This window comes from Mustela putorius, unplaced genomic scaffold, assembly GCF_011764305.1.
Source record: "Mustela putorius furo isolate JIRA1106 unplaced genomic scaffold, ASM1176430v1.1 tig00537248_pilon_pilon_pilon, whole genome shotgun sequence".
In the NCBI taxonomy this organism is placed as follows: Eukaryota; Metazoa; Chordata; class Mammalia; order Carnivora; family Mustelidae; genus Mustela; species Mustela putorius.
In genome coordinates this window covers 3,088,894-3,105,320 of record NW_025422387.1, presented here as the reverse complement: position 1 = coordinate 3,105,320, position 16,427 = coordinate 3,088,894, and the positions used below count along the sequence as shown (strand labels likewise).

Here is a 16,427-nt window from a genome sequence, read left to right as displayed (position 1 = left end):
GCCGCTCGAGAATGTGGCCCAGGGGATCCCAGCTCCCAGGTCTTTCAGGCAAAGAAAAGTCTGACTTTGAGACATCTCTCAATTTACAGTTTTGTTTCAAAAACATGGGACTATAAACCCAACCCAATAAATCAGTCTGACATCCAAATACAGCCCGTGGGCGGCCAGGATGTGACCTGTGGCTTCTGGCATGTGGTCAGTTGAAAGCCACAAGACAGAGCCCAGCAAAGCCCCGGGGGAGCTGGGGGCAGGGGGAGGAGGGATGGGAGAGAGTGACAGGCAGGACCGTTCCCCCACATGACTTGGAGGGGGAACTGAGAAGCCCCTAATTAAAACAGGGAGTGGGCGGGGCTGAGCCCACTTACCCAGTGAATCTTAAACAACATCCCCCACCCCAAAGGACACACACTGGCTGTGAAAGGGGGGCTGGGCAGGACCCCAAGCTGGCTCATCTCCAATACACGCAGTGAGCTGCCCGTGGTCCGCAGCTGCTGTCCGCCTGTCCCGCACTCACTCCTTGCAAACTGCACCGTTCTGTCTCTTGACCTATGACTCCCCCTGCACCCTTGATCCTGGACTCTGAAGGGGGCTGACCCTGCCTCCCAGGGCTGGCCAGTCAGCACAGTCTCAGTAGCAGCCCCAGCAGCCCAGCAGCACCACAACCACGGCCATAGTCATTGGTGTTTAGGGAAGCACTTAACTCTCAAGCGAAGCCCATAGACCTCACTCGAATGACTCCTGTTGTGATATCGGCCACAACAGGCTTAACCTCCGCTGGGCTGCAAGGTTGTGATGATTCATCCTAGGCTCCCAGGGACTGGACATGGGGAACACCTCATCATCAGAACCCCTGGATCCAACCGTGCCTGAAGCTTCCGCTGAGTCTTTCATGCTATAAATGCAGGAGGAGCAGGGAATCTGCCGATTGCTACCAAGACACCTAAGATAGCAACCCCTTAAAACCCAAATTCTATACCATGAATCTCCCTGGAATCTGGTCTCTCCCCTCTGGTTCCCTCGCATATGCGGGTAGGGAAATCTCCAAAGCCGGCCGGAAGGAGGCAAGAGAAATGAGATGGGAGCCCAGGACGGACTCAGATTAGAAGGAGGGGGCCAGGCAGGAGTCTGGGACAGGCCTGCCCCATCTCTCACCCTGAAGGAGAAGCAGTCTCCTGGCCCCGTGCTGAGCCATCAGGGACCTTAATGAGGGACCCAGCAGGCAGCAACTTTGCAGACAAAGGCTGCCCCTCCTCGCTGCCTCAGATCTGGGTCACCCCCCAGCAGCAGGCACACTCCCACCCACAGAGCCCCAGGCACTAAGTGGAGCCTCTGGCCTTGGATTCTGGAGGAACATCCTGAGCTGGCAAGGACGGCTCTCCCTGCGCTGCGCCGGGCCCCCCCCCCCGCCCCCGCAACCCTTCCCTTCAGACAGGGCACTGTCCGCAGCCAGAAGGCCCTGCAGGCTGCACCACACACACACACTCTCTCTCTCACACACACACACACACACACACACACACGGCCCCGCCCCTGCTGGCTGTAAAGGCAGCTGCTCTGGGCCTGGAGGGTGGCCGTGGCTCAGACCAGGAGCAGGGGAAGATTCTGACCCTCCCCCACCGCCCTGATCCCATCGGTGTTGACTCCTCCCACTGTCCTCTCTCCCGCCCCACCTCCATGTGGCCACAGGTCTGTTTCACCTCGCCGCTCACAGACGGGGAGGTGCAGGTTCTGGGGCCAAAGAAGGCTATTCTATGTCTCAGGGGCAGGAGCAGGACCATGGAAAGTTGAACAAACTCTACTTCCAGATTCTAGGTCCTGAGCAGTCCCGATAACAGACACAAGGTGAGAGCCTCACACTCAGCATAATAGCAAATTGCTAACACAGTGCTCACTGTCATCAGTTCACCTAACCATTACAGTACCCACAGGAAGTAAGACTGGGGCACAGAGAGGTTAAGTAACTTGTCTGAGGTCACACAGCAAGCAAGTAGCAGAGCCTGGATGCAAACCCAGGCTCACCCTCTCCAGCATCTACCTCCTAGCCCATGTGTCCTCGGCACCCATCACCACTGTACCCCAGCCTCCCTGCTCAGGCAGTTCCCGGCCTCCCCCCCCCGCCAGGCTGGTGTCAGGGCCTCAGAAGCCTTATAGCCAACATCACTGCTCATGGGTCCAGCCATGTCCTGCCAGCTGGAGGCAGCCACAGGTCTCTGCAGATGGGCCATGGCTACTTCCATGTCCACCTGGCCACTCCCCAAGAGCTCACTACAAATCCCCACCCTGGGTCTCAGGAGGAGAAGGAAGGCAGCACCCTCAGCCCCACCCCGGCCCCCTGCTCTGTTACGTCCCTCATCGGGATCTAGAGTCCTCCTTCCCCAAGTCTCTGCTGACTTGTTCCCCATCTCCCCACGACCCCAAAGGCACGGTCCATGAAGGCAGGAGTTGCCTCTGTTGTGTCCACCACTGAGTCCCGGCTCAGTGCACACAGCAGGCCGTCCATAAGTGGCTTGTTGTGTCCCTGAACACTGAGAGCATTACTGCAGACTCCAAGCCGAAGGTCCAAGGCCACTCTGTGAACAGAGAAACTGAGGCCAAGAAGGGGTCTACTTAAAGTCGGATTTCAGGGTGCCATCTACACTAGGCCAGTGCGTCGCAAGAACTAATCCGTCTACACCGCCTGCTCCCCCGCAGCTCTGATCCTTTCCTCCCTGGAGCTGCAATGCCAGCCCGTGCATTAGCCACAGCCGAGAGTCTGAAGGTCATCCCTAGCACAGGGTGCTGCAGCCTGCCTTCTCTGCACCTCAGTGTCTCCCTTTATCAAGGGCACCTGGTAAGCAAGGTGGCTTGGGGGTGGGGGCGGGGCAGGGGATGGCTGCAGCCCAGGAGTGGCCAGGCAGGTGGGGAATGCGTGTTAGAGGCTTCGGAGGGCCCAGCATAAAATGTGGGGAGCCTCTTGCCTCCTGGGTTCTGTGCCCCTTAGCAGGGTCACCCGAGGCGGGAGAGCTAGCCGGGCAGGTTTGGGGATTTCTGGATTTGGGTTCTGGACCCCTCCGACAAGGCTCCCCACGCCCCTGGGCACAAAGGGGTATCCTCAGCTACCCCAACGACCTCACTAGGTCCCGGACCCTCAGCGTGCGGTAGGAAAGAGTACCCCCACGTGCCTTCCCCAGGGAGAGCTCCCTCTAGCCTCCATAGAGTGGGGTCCCCGGCTCTATTAGTCTGTTAGGGCTGCTGTAACAAATGACCGTCAGCCGGGTGGCTTAATACAATGGAAATTTATTCTCTCCAGATCTGGAGGCCCAGTGTGCCACATCAAGGTGTGGGCAGGCCTCGCTCCCCTGAAGGCTCTCGGGCAGGAGCCCCCCCCCAGCCTCCTCCAGCATCTGGCCACATCCCTGGGGTCTCCGTCCGTCTTCACGCAGCGTCCTCTGTGTGCCTTCTCTTCTGTCCCTCAGGAGGACACTGGTCACTGAACAGAGGGCTCACTCGGGGAATCCAAATGACCTCATGTCCAGAAACTCTGCAAAGACCTTATTTTCCAAAGCACATCACGTTTAGAGGAGAAGGGTAGTAATGCATGTGCTTATCTTTTGGGGGGCCACCATTCCCCCCATTACAAGGCAGCCCCTCCTGACGCTGCCCACTGACGACGACGACGGTGGGGGCGCTGGCTCCCCACTGAGCCCCTCACCAAGCCCCAGCAGAACCGCCAATCAAGCAGATGAGGAAACCGAGACACAGAGAGGGTAAGCCCCAGGCCCCGGGTTGGAGCCCACTTTCCGCGCCCCCCCACAGCGGTCCTGCCTCGGGAGCCGCGGGTGCAGGGGCCTCCCTCAAGTTTCCAGGAAGCAAGGGACTCTCACACCCACGCCTCCGGGAGAGGGCCTGCCAGGGATGACTCACTCCCACTTCACAGGCCAAGAAGAGGCGCAAAGTGGTTCAGCCAGAGGGCTGAGCAAACTCTGAATCTGTTTGCTCCTGTGTCAAAGGGAAGCAAATCCCACTCCTGGAGGATGAAACAGCGTCCTGCAAGGAAAGCGCGTCCGGCCCCCCGATAATCAGCACCTCTCCATTTATGACCCGCCGGTCCCAGCCTCCACAGCTACCCACCCGGCCTCCAACCCCAGCAGAAAGGGCCCATTATGACATCACAGGCCGGGAATTATGTTATTAGCCTGGGAAGGAGGCTGGACCTGGGGACAAAGAGCTCATTGTCATGCAAATGGACAGCCAGAAAAGGGGGGCGGCCCTCCTCCAGCCTTGTGGCTCTTGAGCCACATAGAAACCAACTCCAGGCCTTCCAGAAGAGTCTGGGCATCTCTGGGCCTCAGACCTAGATGAGTAGGGCTCCCTCCAAGTGCGAAAGGGGCCCCTTCCCAGGCCTGCGTACCAAATGCCATTTACCTACTAATACTGTGTGCCTGGGGCTGTGTGTCTTTGGGCAAGATGCTCACCCTCTCTGTGGCTCAGAGGGTCGTCAGAAGAACTCAATAAATTAAGGACGGCACAACGGTGTTCCTGCCTCGTCCGCTCTCAACACACGAAGCTGATGCTGTCTACCCCTCTCCCCTGCCCGCCACAGGTCTCGCTCATGACCTCTACCTCTCTGACTTTATCTAGGAGTCCGGACCAAGGTCCTATGGGGCATTCTTGAGCACAAACACAAGAACTGCCTTTCAAAGGACCCAGTTTTCCAGGAGACCCCAGAAGGCATTCTCAGCCTCCAGACACAGAATTTTCTAGGGTGGCGGAGATAAGGACCCGTCTCCCTAGCCAGAGCCCTCAGGTGTGTGACTTGCCTGGAGGCACAGTTGAAACATCCATCCCCAGAAAGGCCTCATTCACCGCAAGGGGACAGGCCCAGATCCACAGCCCATGGGGGACACTGAACCAGGGACCTAAGACGTGCCCAGTGCTAGGGACACAATAGTGACCAAGATGAACAAAATCGTGGGGGAAGGGGTTTGGGGGACATGGCAATGGACACAGACTAAATTTCAAAGGATGACAGTATAAGGTGACAAGAGCAACTCTGGAGAGGTCAGCTCGCAAGGCTGCGTTTGAGCAGAGGCCTGTATGAGGGACAGGTGTTGCAGGAAGAGGGCACAGCAAGTACAAAGGTCCAGAGGCAGGGTCTGCCGAAGCGGGAGAGGCTAGCCGCAGGCAGCAGCAGGCAGGTTCGAGGATTTCGGATTTGGGTTCTGGATCCCAGATGGGAGCTTCCAAAAACAGGCAAAAGGCTCATGAGGCTAGAATGCCCCCAACTCAGCCCACTCCCTGCCCTCCAGGCTCTGCCCAGAAAAACCCAGCACCTGAGACCCTAAACCGTGGCTGGTGCTCCCCGAGCCTCAGACACAGTTTCCATCATCTGACACGACTGTGGACACCCCTCCCTGCTCAGCCCCACCAAGGCCTGCCAGTAGCCCCCCTGTCCCCAGCCTGGGATAGCCTGGAACCCTCCCAAATCCTTAGGCATAAACCAAGCCCTCTCTGGACGTCTGGGGACACGTGCTGTTACCTGTCCACTCACTGTAAGGAGACAAAAATCCAGCAGCCCTCTCTCGGGAGCCTCTCTGGAGACATGTCTAGCCTTGGATTAGCTTTGGCTGAACAGAAACACACTCCTCCTGCTTAAGCACTCACTGCGGACGACCAACTCGCTCTAGGGTGGGCTAGTTCACAGCCCGAAGGCCTTCTCACCGCCGTGGAGGTGGGAAGAGGTCCAAGAGAAACCAGTCCCTTACCGCAGGGAAAAGCAGGAAAGGAAAAGTGCAGCCCGGAGTACAGAGCGAGGAGGATAGAGGACGAAGACAGGGAGCGAGTCTGGCTGCTGCGGGAGTGACCCCACAGGGGGCGCACGCGGCTGAGGGGGGGCACGCTCTGGGAGGGCCCAGGAAGCGAGAGAAACGGCCCCGAGGTCAGGGCTCTCTGGCTTTCGCGGTTCGTGAGCCCAGCCACCACCCCTATCTCAAGCTCCAAGCCCAGCCTGCAGGTGAGGAGAGAAGGCAGAGGGGGAACGGAGACTCAGAGAGGGCAAGCCACTTCCCTGGGGTCACCCAGCCGAACACCCTCCACGCACAGGCCCTGGCTGGGGGTGGAGCTGAGCCCCACCCTCACCAACGCTGGGTCCTTGGGTGGGTCACCTGACCCGAGCCTCAGCGCCCTCTCACATCCCTGCGCGCCCTTCAGCCGGCCTCCCCCGGTGGTGACGTCTCTACAGAAGCCCAGCTCAGTGCCGTGGTGTAACCAGGGGACTGACCGTGCACCGTCAGCCTCACACAGACCTCGCGGGTCTCGCATACACACATTTGTGTGGACCTGAGTGTGTTGAATGCTATGCACCTGCACCTCCGTGCGTATGGGGGGAGGGGGAGGTCAAGTCACCGAGACCCTCAGGACAGGGCTGGGACAGCTACAACACAGCTCTGTGGCTGGCCCAAGGGGGCACCTGAGGCTTGGGGGCAGCAAGGGGACATTTGTGGGGCCCCCTGCTACAGAGGCCTTTCCCAAGGTCCCCAAGAGAGGCCCGAGGACAACCGGACAGTGGGTAGGTGGCGTGGACAGCTTGGACACCCGGGGAACTCCCCGCCGGCTCCTGCTGGCCCAGGAGGAGAGGCCCTGAGCCAGCCACCGGCCCAGCATCCGGTGTCATTTACAAACAGGATGACTGCCACCCTCAGTGGGAGAGCCAGCCATGCCTGCCCAGCCTCCAGGCCACACCGAGCAGTTGGGGGTGCTGGCCCGTGCTTGGTGGGGGACAGGGCAGAACAGGCACAGTGGGACAGCCCCGGGGACCCCAGCCCAGGCCCAGATGCAAACAGAGCCTGGGGCTTGAGGAGGGACCCCCCTCTCCACCTCCCGAGATCCAGACTGCGGTTTCCAAATCCTACAGAACAGGACGGTTCTGGACATAGAAGAAAAGAAAAATCAGTGGAGATTGGGATATACCTAACTTAAATCCAAACTCATCTACAGGAAAGGAGTCTCCCCACAGCAGCCCACAGGGCCCCTGTGCAGGCAGGTCTCGGTTCTCCCCCAGGCCCAAGTGCAAACCACGCACACTGGACGAACAAAAGAGCTGAGTTCCACGACCTGCCCACTGTCACACCTTCCACGAGGGGAGGTGCAGGGGCCACTCCTTCGCCCCCCTGAGCGCTCCCAGCGTGGAGACCAAGGGCAGCGTCCATTTGCCATACGAGAACACTGAGGCTCAGAGACGGGAAAGAAGCTGCCCAAGGCCACACGGCCAGGAAGTGTTCAACCAGGATGCGAACCCTGGAGGTCTGGGCCCAGAACGAACCAGGAGGCTGTAGTAACCCCTCACCTCATCCCGAACCCTGTGTGACCCCCCACTATTGCCCCATTTTACAGACAAGGAAACTGAGGCCCCCACAGGCGAGGCAAGGCCACCCAGCGTAAAGAGGGATGGAAGCAGGATTCAAACTTGAGTCTGTGGCAAACGAGAGGTGCCCTCTGGGAAGCCAGCCCTCCCTGGCCTGGGCTCTAGGCCCCCACGAGACGTCCCACGGCCTCCCAACGGTCCAGGCGCACCCAGGCCTTGGGACAAATCACTCCCTCATCCCTGTCCCTGCAACTGAAGGCTCCTTGTGAGCTCAGGAAGCCCTTCCAACTTTCCAGTGTTTATGCCGGCTCCTCGCGGCCAGGTCCCTGGGCAAGCCTGGGCCGGTGGCGCTGATTTCAAACCAGACACGGGCACTGGGCCAAGCGCCACCGCGGTGAGAGCCGGGCGCCGGGGCAGCCGCAGCGCTGACTGCACCTGGCTCCCCTCCCCAGCCCCCTGCCCGCGGAGGAGACCCCCAGCCGCCACCCCCTGCAGCCACAGTGCCGGCAGCACCCCGATTCCTCCGCCCTGCCCGCTCTCCTGCAAGGACGTGTGCGCCCCAGCTCCGGGCAGCTCAGTCCCCACCCCACATGTCCAACCAACCCCGCAGCCAGACAGTGGCCAGAAGCCCTTCCCGCCTGGCCGCCTGCTTCCTGGCACCCTGCTCCCGACCACAGGGACTCCGACCACCGTGACCACCGGCCCTTCGTCCCCCCAGCGCCGGGACTGCTGCCTGACGGGGCCGGGCCACCCAAGGCCACCGTGGCTGGGGCGCGACCAGGCTGCCTCCATCCGGCGGCCCACCGGCCCCCAGGCGGACGCCCCCACACTCCACGGTGGCTCCCGGTCCTTGCCCACCCCTCCGGGGCCGTGACCTGGCGGTACCGCGTCTCCCTGCCCACCACCAAGCCCAGAAACTTCTCTTACCCGAGCACATGACCAGCCTTCCACTCACGTCAGCTCCCAACAGAACTTGAAGTAACTCTCCCACCAAAAAAAAAGAAAAAGAAAGAAGTAAAATGTGCCAGCAAGTGGGTCAGGGGAGTCCACACACACAGACGGTTCTGCTGGCTTCCAGAAGACACACGGCGTCCAACATCAAAGCCATCCTTCCTGCAGGACTGACACGGGGAGCGGCGGCCCCACTGAGCGGCCGCTCGCCTTCCCGCGAGACTACAGGCGTCCCCCCCCTTCCCCGGGCTGGGGAGGCCCCCGCAGCCGGGCCTGACACCCCCCTCGGCCCCCGGCCCGCTGCCCCCCCGCCCCCCCGAGGCCAGCGCAGGCCGAGGCCCACCAGGCACAAGCCCCAGCCGCCGACCCCACGCCGGGGCCAAAACTCGGTGTCAGGCCTCCACGGTCCGTCCGCGCCTCCTGCCACTCCGGGCCTATAAACACAGAGAATTACATAAGTCCACTCCTCTTCTTCGGAAGCCAAAAGTACTCGCTTTTTCTCCCAGCCTTGGCAGTAAGTAATAATTCCTCATCGCCATGGTAACCCTGGCGGGCTTCCAGCCGACGCTGGGAGGCCTTTTTATAGCTCGGTAGAAAAACCTCTTCACTATTCCCTCCTCGCAGGCGAAAGCGAGCTCCAGGCCCGAATTCTACGTTAACCCGCTTCCTCCCCGCCGGACCCGTCCACCGGGGAGGGGGGGGGGGCCGGACCCGCCCGCCGCCTGCCCAGAAGGCAGCGTGGGCTCCCCCGGCCTGGGCCCCCGCGAGGAACCAGAGCTGCTGCCTGGGTCCCCTCCCCAGGCCTCCAGTCCTCCGGGGGGACACGGCCAAGGGGCCGGCTCTTTGCCTTTAAAATATTTCTGCCCTACTTGCAATCTCAGGAAAAGCAAACATGACCCCCCTGCATTGGTATTCTGAACGAGGGTCATCTCAGTGACAGGCCCAGGGGGTGAACAAAGACAGCCAACCACACACACACACACACACACACACATACACACACACACGCCAAAATGGATGCTTTGGTGGTCAGCCAGGGGTCTGAACCTTGGCTGCAACTGTCTGGATGACTCAGAAACAAGTCTGAGCTCCTCTAGGTGTCAACTTCCCATCGGCAGCAGCCGGGACAGGCTGGGCTCCACTCCCCGCGGTGCTCTGAGTGGCAGCCTCGAGGGGAAGCGGCGGTATTCCCCCCCACCTCGGGGGACTCTGGAGGCTCACCTCTGCCCCTAACAACCAGGACTTGGGCCCAAGGATATGTGGCCGCCCGAGATGGCAAACCCTAACCCTGGGGACGCGGGGCAGGGGCACCCCAGGCAGGAAGCACAGCAAAGGTCAAGGTCTGGAGGCGGGACAGCGTCTGGCACGTTGCAGAAGCAGAGAGGAGGCTGGTGTGGAGAGAGGCAGAGGGAGAAGAGGTCGGGGAGGACGGGGAGTGGGGGGGGCAGTAGGTCATCAGCACTCTGGGCTAGTCACTACTCTCCGAAGACTGGAAAGGCTCCCGAGGGTGACGGTGCCAGTGACAGCGTACTATGTGCCCAGCACTGCAGAAGCGCCTCACCTGTGGGCCCCTCTGTCCTCACAGCACCCCGACGAAAGGCAGGTGCGCTTCTGAATCCCAAAATACAGAGAAGGAAACAGGCCCAGAGAGGTTAAGCGGCTTGCTCGGGGTCACACAGCTCCAAAGTGGCTGAGCGGAGGTCTGAAACGGGCAAGCACGGCCCGCATTCATCTGACCTCATGATTCGGTCGGCGAGGGGCCATAGAGGGTCTGGGGCAGACCGGACAGACATGTGAGGAAGGTCCGTGGCCGTGGGACTAGCGAAGGGACAAGTGTGGCTCGTAGGAAACCAGTCAAGAGACCCCACGGAGGCCCTACGTTGCTGACTTGTGTCAACTCACCCTCTAGCCTTTCCCAAGGAAACTCCTCATCGAGTGTTTCGAAAGCCTGCAGGGACCTGTCCTGAATGCCACCACGGGGACTGGGCTACTCAAAGCCTCACAGATGGGGACACCAAGCCACAGAAAGCAGCCGGCAACACAAAGCTGCATTTTGAGTCCCCTGATCCAGGCTCCGTCTCCTGCCTGTTGGCTCTCACCGTAACAGATCACAAAAGTCAGGAACGGGCGAAACCGGCCCCACCAAAACACGGCCAGGAAGCAGAGCCCGAAGCAGCCGGGGCAGGGCTCATGGGTTCCTTTTGTTCTTTTCTGTTTGTTTTGGACACAGACCTGCGCCCAGACCTTCGCCCAGACCATCGCAGAAACTGGCCCTGACACCAAGAGGAACTCATCCACACCCCGACCAGAGCTATTAATGCCTTGGGCAGGTTCAACGCCGGGCAGTGTCCTGCCACGGTCATTTCTCGTGTCTTCTGCGGCCCCCCCAAGGAGCCGGGTCAGGATGGTTTGTTGAGTGACTTCACGAACACGGCAAACCACCAAAAACCAGAAACTGTGACAGGCAACTCCTTCTCGATGGAGCCAGCTGCCAAGCCTGAGCTTAAGATCAGAGTAAGTCAGCACGCGGTCAACTGTGTGGCACAGGAACCCCTCATTCTCCAAGCCCGAGGGGGACCATCCCCAGGAACCTGTCTGCCCCGCAAAGCTTTGCACAGCAGAAAATGATCAATAAAGAATTTAACAAGACACACTTTGGTGGAGGCCACCAAGGCATGGATGGAGAGGCAGAAGGGTCTCCCAGGGGCCGACGCAAGACCCTTGCCTCTGTAGGCATCAGTCTGCCCAGCTGTGAAATGGGGGCACACTGCCCACTGCCTCTCTCAGGGTCAACAGAAACCATACCCGTTGTGGAACTTAGAGAACCACAAGGTCCAGCCCCAGTGGAAGGGATCCCCACTCCCTCCCTCCCCACAGGAGCAGGGCTGGGGCCAAGGGAACAGAAAGAAAGAGCCTGAGCTAGAAACGCAAAACTGTTCCCACCTCCCCCTCTCCTATCGCGTCCCCCAGTGCTCCAGAGACCACAGAACACCATTCAGTGCGGCCATAAAGAGAAAGGAAGCACGGACACCTGCCACCACGCGACCCCGGAACACGTCAAGCTCTGTGCACGACGTCAGACACAAAAGGTCACCCACTGTGTGAATCCACTGATAGAAAACTTCCAGAACAGGCAGGTCCACGGGGACAAGAGAGCAGGTGGTCGCCAGGGGCTTTGGGGAGGGGAGACGAGGGAGGGACCTCTAATGGCCACTCGGTCTCCTTGGGGAGAAGGTGACGAAAATATTTTAGCCCTAGACAGAGGTGTTGGCTGCGTACAGCATGGCTCGGGAACGAAAAACAAATGAACTGGTTCACTTAGAAAGGGTTCATTTCACGTGATGTGAATTTCGCCTCCATTCAATAAGGTTAAGGGTCCCCGACCCCAGGCCTGGGACTGTCCTCCGTTCAACGCACACATATTGAGCCCCTACTGTCCGCCCTGGTCAGTGGGGAGACAGCAGGGATGAAGGCGGAGATGGCCACCCTTGTGGAACTGGCACGGGACAAGGTCAGCAGCTGAAGACAGGATGTAACTCATGTCACACCACCTGCTGGGGACAGTTTCAGAGGCAGCGGCAGTCCGGCAGTGGCCCGGGTGGAGAAGACAGGCAGATGTGGAAACTTCTCAGCAAACAGGGTGCCAGGCAGAGGAAACAGCCAGGGCAAAGGCCCTGGGGCCAGGAGGCCAGCATGGCTAGGACCGCCAGCTGTGGCCACAGGGTCCAGAAGTGCTGGGTTCTGAAGGCCACAGACAGTTCTTTAAAGTTTAGCTGTGATTAAAATAAAATTCACAAAACCGCATCGGTTTCCTAGGGCTGCCGAGACAAATTACTACAAACTGGGGGTGCTTAAAGCAAGAGCACTTTACTCTCTCACGGCTCTGAACACCCGTAGCCCAAAATCAGGGCTCTGGGGAGGAGGACCCTCCCTTGCCCTCGTCCAGCCTGTGGTGGCCCTGGGCGCTCCTCAGCCCGTTGTCTCCGCACCCATCTTCAAAGGGCCTTCTCCTCCGTGTGTCTTCTAAGGACTTTTGTCATCAGACTTCGGGCCCATCCTAATCTAGGAGGATCTCATCTCGAGATGCTTGACTTGATCGCATCTGCAAAGACCCTCTGTCCAAATAAGGTCACCTTCACAGGTTCCAAGCGGACGCAACTCCCTCCACTACGTGATAGAGGCTCAATGCGGCAGCATCAGACGTTCTGCAACATGCTGGCCTCCCCCCGCCCCCCGGTCCTTGCTGCCCCGACTCTGGGGAATGGGGTTAGAAGCCATGGGGACAGTCACGTGGGCATCTCAAGTCCCCCCAGGGACCCCACAGCTGACCCCCTCCCCAGCCTAAGCCAGCTAAAATCAGACCCCAGGGAACCCAGACCCCCTTCCCGGAGAGAGAGATCCGTGAGCCACTCACAAGAGGCTTGCAAGAAAAGGGACCTCCAGAACAAGGAAGCCAAACAGGCCACCTTCTCAGTCCTTGAAAGATTTCGCCAGACAAAAATGCGCCCTTCTTTTATCCAGGGACAGAAGCCACGCTGGCAAAAGGCAGCCAACTGTCCCATAAGGCTCTGCTCCTGGGTCCTGTTTTTATTTTAAAAAGGGGCCCACTCCCCCCCACCCCACCCCGGGAGCAGCTGCGAGCTGGCTGTGGGCAGGGCTCACTGTCCAACTGTCCAGACTCGTGTCCAAGTGCAGGGCCATCCTGCAGCAAACAGCACAGAGCAACTGGCAGGGATGCCTGGGGCCGAGGCAGGAGGCAGGGGGCGGATGGCCGCCTGCTCCGGGGCCCCAGGAGCCCACGCCCCAGCGACAAAGGAAGGAAGAGGTGTCCAGGAATGCTGCCGGCCACCGCCAGCTGGATTTCAGGACCCAAACCAGGAAGGACATTTAATACCAGTCCAGGGGGACACACGCTCCCAACATGCCAGGCATCAGGGGCACAGGGTCCTATGTGCTCCTTTATGTCTTACAGCAATGCCATGGAGTATTTTATAGATGGGGAAACCCAGAACAGGGAGAACGCAACGTGCCCAAGGGCAGAAAGAGAAAGTGGCAAAGCTTAGAACACAGGGAGTGTAAGACCCAAGTCTGTGTCACTAACCACAGTCTGAGACTCTCAAACGCCACTGGAGGGTTCTAGCAGGGACTACGGTAGCCTTGGGCCCCAACTTTTGGAAATGAGATCTCCAGAGGCATTAAATGTGACTTCCCAAGCCCCAGGACCTCCTGTTACATTCCATGGGATAGTCTGCCCAGATCACGAAGGGCAAAATACTTTGAGATGAAAGTCATAGCTAAGAACAGAGGCCACGGAATGATGACGGCCAGCTGTGGCCAACAGGGAAGCTCTTTCTGGCACACACAGTGTTTTTTAAAAATTAGGACATTGCTTATAAAATCCAGATTTCTAGCTTCCCTGAAGAACATCAAAATATCCAGCTTGCCAGTTAGCCACAATCCCCACCACTCCCTTTGGCCTCAGTCCCTTCTTCAACTGCATCTGAGTTTGGGGCACCCCTTTCCCCAACCTTGGCCACCTCCCCACGGCTGTTGCAAACAGCCAGACAAGTACAGAAGGTCTCAGTCGACAAGAGAAAGGAATGTCACTCGGGGCTTCGAGTGACTCCTTCTCCTTGGCTGGCTGTACTAGTGGCAGAAACATGCCTATAAACAAGGCCCACAGAGAAGAAAGCTCCCCGAGGCATGGTTTGAGCCCTGGATCCAGCCATGCCTGAACTTGTCTTACCCTGAACTTTGCCATTATGAGCACCCATCAATTCCTCCTTGTGGCCCAAACCAGTCTGAGTGTGCCTCCACCATGACTCAGGAGTCCTAAATGATCACCTTCGGGTATCCCCTCAATTGACATTTGTCCAAGAAGGCCTGTCCTGACCACAGAAAAATTCAGACCTTATTATACAGCCCAGGGACAACCTCAACTCCACATGATTCCTCAATGTCGCCTGTTTAACTGACACTCTCCCTCTGGACACTAAACTCCTCAAAGGCATGAACAATTCTATCATTCTGATTCTAGGGGCCTACCAATGTCCAGAACGTTCCATGTGCCCAGTAAATGTAAGTTAATCAATGAGCAAAACAACAAAAGGGAGAGGCAAAAGCCCTTAAACTTGGTTTGTACCTGAAGTGTGAAAAGAGCCCAACCCCCAAGGTCTACAGAACAGCCTCAGATCCAGAGAACCACTTCTGGTACCCCTGGCTCCATTCCAGCCATGTGGGCCTCCTCCGCATTCTTGAAACATTATGGTCTCAGGGCCTTTGCACAGGCTATTCTCGAATCCACAACACTCATTCCTCTTCTTTTCATATGGCTGCTTTCTTCTCATTGTCTAGATCCTAGCTTCCATGTCACCTCCCCAGAGGCCACTCTTGATTCCTTTACCTAAAGTGCACCCCCCCAAATAAATAAATAAAGTGAGCCCCCCCCCAACCAGAGTTGTCTCCCACCCCGCATTACCACAGCCAGCATATGCGCTTCTTGCCATACCACGTTTGTTTTGTGGCAGGGCCCTGGCATCTTGTTCGCTGTGTCTACACCCCCCGCCCCACCCCGGGAAGCCACAGGGACACCAGGCTGGCTTCAGGCACGCAGAAAGCAGACCCCTCATGTCCTGACCAGTCCCGCCCAGCCCAGCAGCTGACGCGTGCCTGAGAGTCCTGTGTGGCCCACAGAGCCTGGCCCGCCGCGGGGGCAGCCCTGCCAAGAGATCCAGTCTGGCTCCAGGCTCATGGGTGGCTGCAGGTGGCGCCTGCAGATCCCCCACAATTCATAGCAGGTGCGTGGAGTAGGTCTGCCTGGGTTCAAACCCCACCTCCGCCCGCTGCCAGCTGTATGACCTTGGGTGAGTCATTTAACCTCTCTACAGCCACCAGCTCCCCCCGCCCCACCATAAAACAGAGCTGATGAAGTACAGAAATTACCCTGTAGGGCTGCCCTAAGGAGTACACGGGTGGATGTCTGGGACACACTCAGAGCACAGCGTGGCACAGAAGCAGTGCCCAGGCATCATTTGGAATGAACCTATTGTTAATGGCGGTGATTGCGGGAGACCCTCGCACGGCCCTAAGGCAGGCAGACGGTCTGGAAAGGTCAGCCCTGGTAACAGATACAGTATTTGCTCTGTGTTAGGTCCCATCTGGAGTGTTGTACTCCTACTGATTCCTACATGCGACGTTTATCATTGCTCAGACGAGCTCGTTCCAGCCCCTCCGGGCAGCCTCCTTAGATTGCCCCCTCCCCCAAAGCACCACGAAGACACGCAATTCTTCATGGGAGTCCGTCCTCAATTCCTGTACATCCTAAGCTTAGCGAGGGGCAGGGAGCGCACCCAAACCCCACGAACCTGAAGTCAGCACAGGGGAATGCAGGCCCCAGGCCAGCCCGAACGAAAGCCTCTGCCAGAAACACAGGTCCCATCTGGCTGCACGAGCCCAGCCCAGAAAGCGAAGGGTGTTCCCTCCCTGCAGTCCGCAGGACAATTCCTCCAGGGAGACCCAGGCCTGTCGAGGGCTCAGAAGGGCAGATGTCCCAAGACACGGGGCAGAGTGTGAAAAAGCAGGTGTCCGCGCTGGCCGGGGGTCTGGGGCCCGCGTGGGATAACATCACTCCAGCCACCCCCACACCCTCTCTGTCCCCAAAATGATGTGAGCACAGCTGGTCTCCTCTTCCCACCAGACAGCTGGGCTTGCCAGTGAGGCCGGAAACGGCCACCCAGCACAGGAGGGACCTGGCGAAGCCAGCCGTGGGCGTGCAGGACCCCTACACTTCTCAGGCAAGAGCAGCGGGGACTGCGGTGGTCTCCGTCCCCCAGGTCAGGTGGGAGAAGCTGGTCAGAATGGGAGCCCCGCCCCCACCCGCTGTGACGTCACTCAAGTCCTGGTTTGCTCATCTGGACAATGGGTCTAAGGATGATCAACCCTGCGGCACAGGCGGCATGAGGAGTGCCCACCACGCCAGCAAATCAAAGCCACCCAAGGGAAAAGGGAAGATCTAGAAAGAAGAGGGCATTTTAACTTCAGCACTGGGCTTACTTTGTCTTTAAAATGAAAAATAAACATTTTTATTTTATGGTTCAGAGGGTTCCTGTTTGATTTATGGCCATCGTGGAAGGCA

At 58.8% G+C, this 16,427-nt stretch overlaps 1 protein-coding gene across 22 annotated transcripts in view; it reads right to left on the bottom strand.

Moving 5' to 3' along the window:
• Positions 1–16,427, bottom strand: part of NCOR2 (nuclear receptor corepressor 2) — a 206,997-nt gene that overhangs the window by 154,207 nt on the left and 36,363 nt on the right. For 4 of the 22 annotated variants that reach the window (XM_045073530.1, XM_045073533.1, XM_045073535.1 and 1 more), the window contains exon 1: positions 8,270–8,812. The exons of 1 other annotated variant lie outside the window; for it this stretch is intronic. The gene's annotated coding sequence lies outside the window, so the exon portion shown is untranslated. Of the gene's footprint in view, positions 1–8,269; positions 8,816–16,427 lie in introns of those variants that run through there. 17 more of the 22 variants (XM_013056421.2, XM_045073545.1, XM_013056419.2 and 14 more) reach the window with 12 other exon arrangements.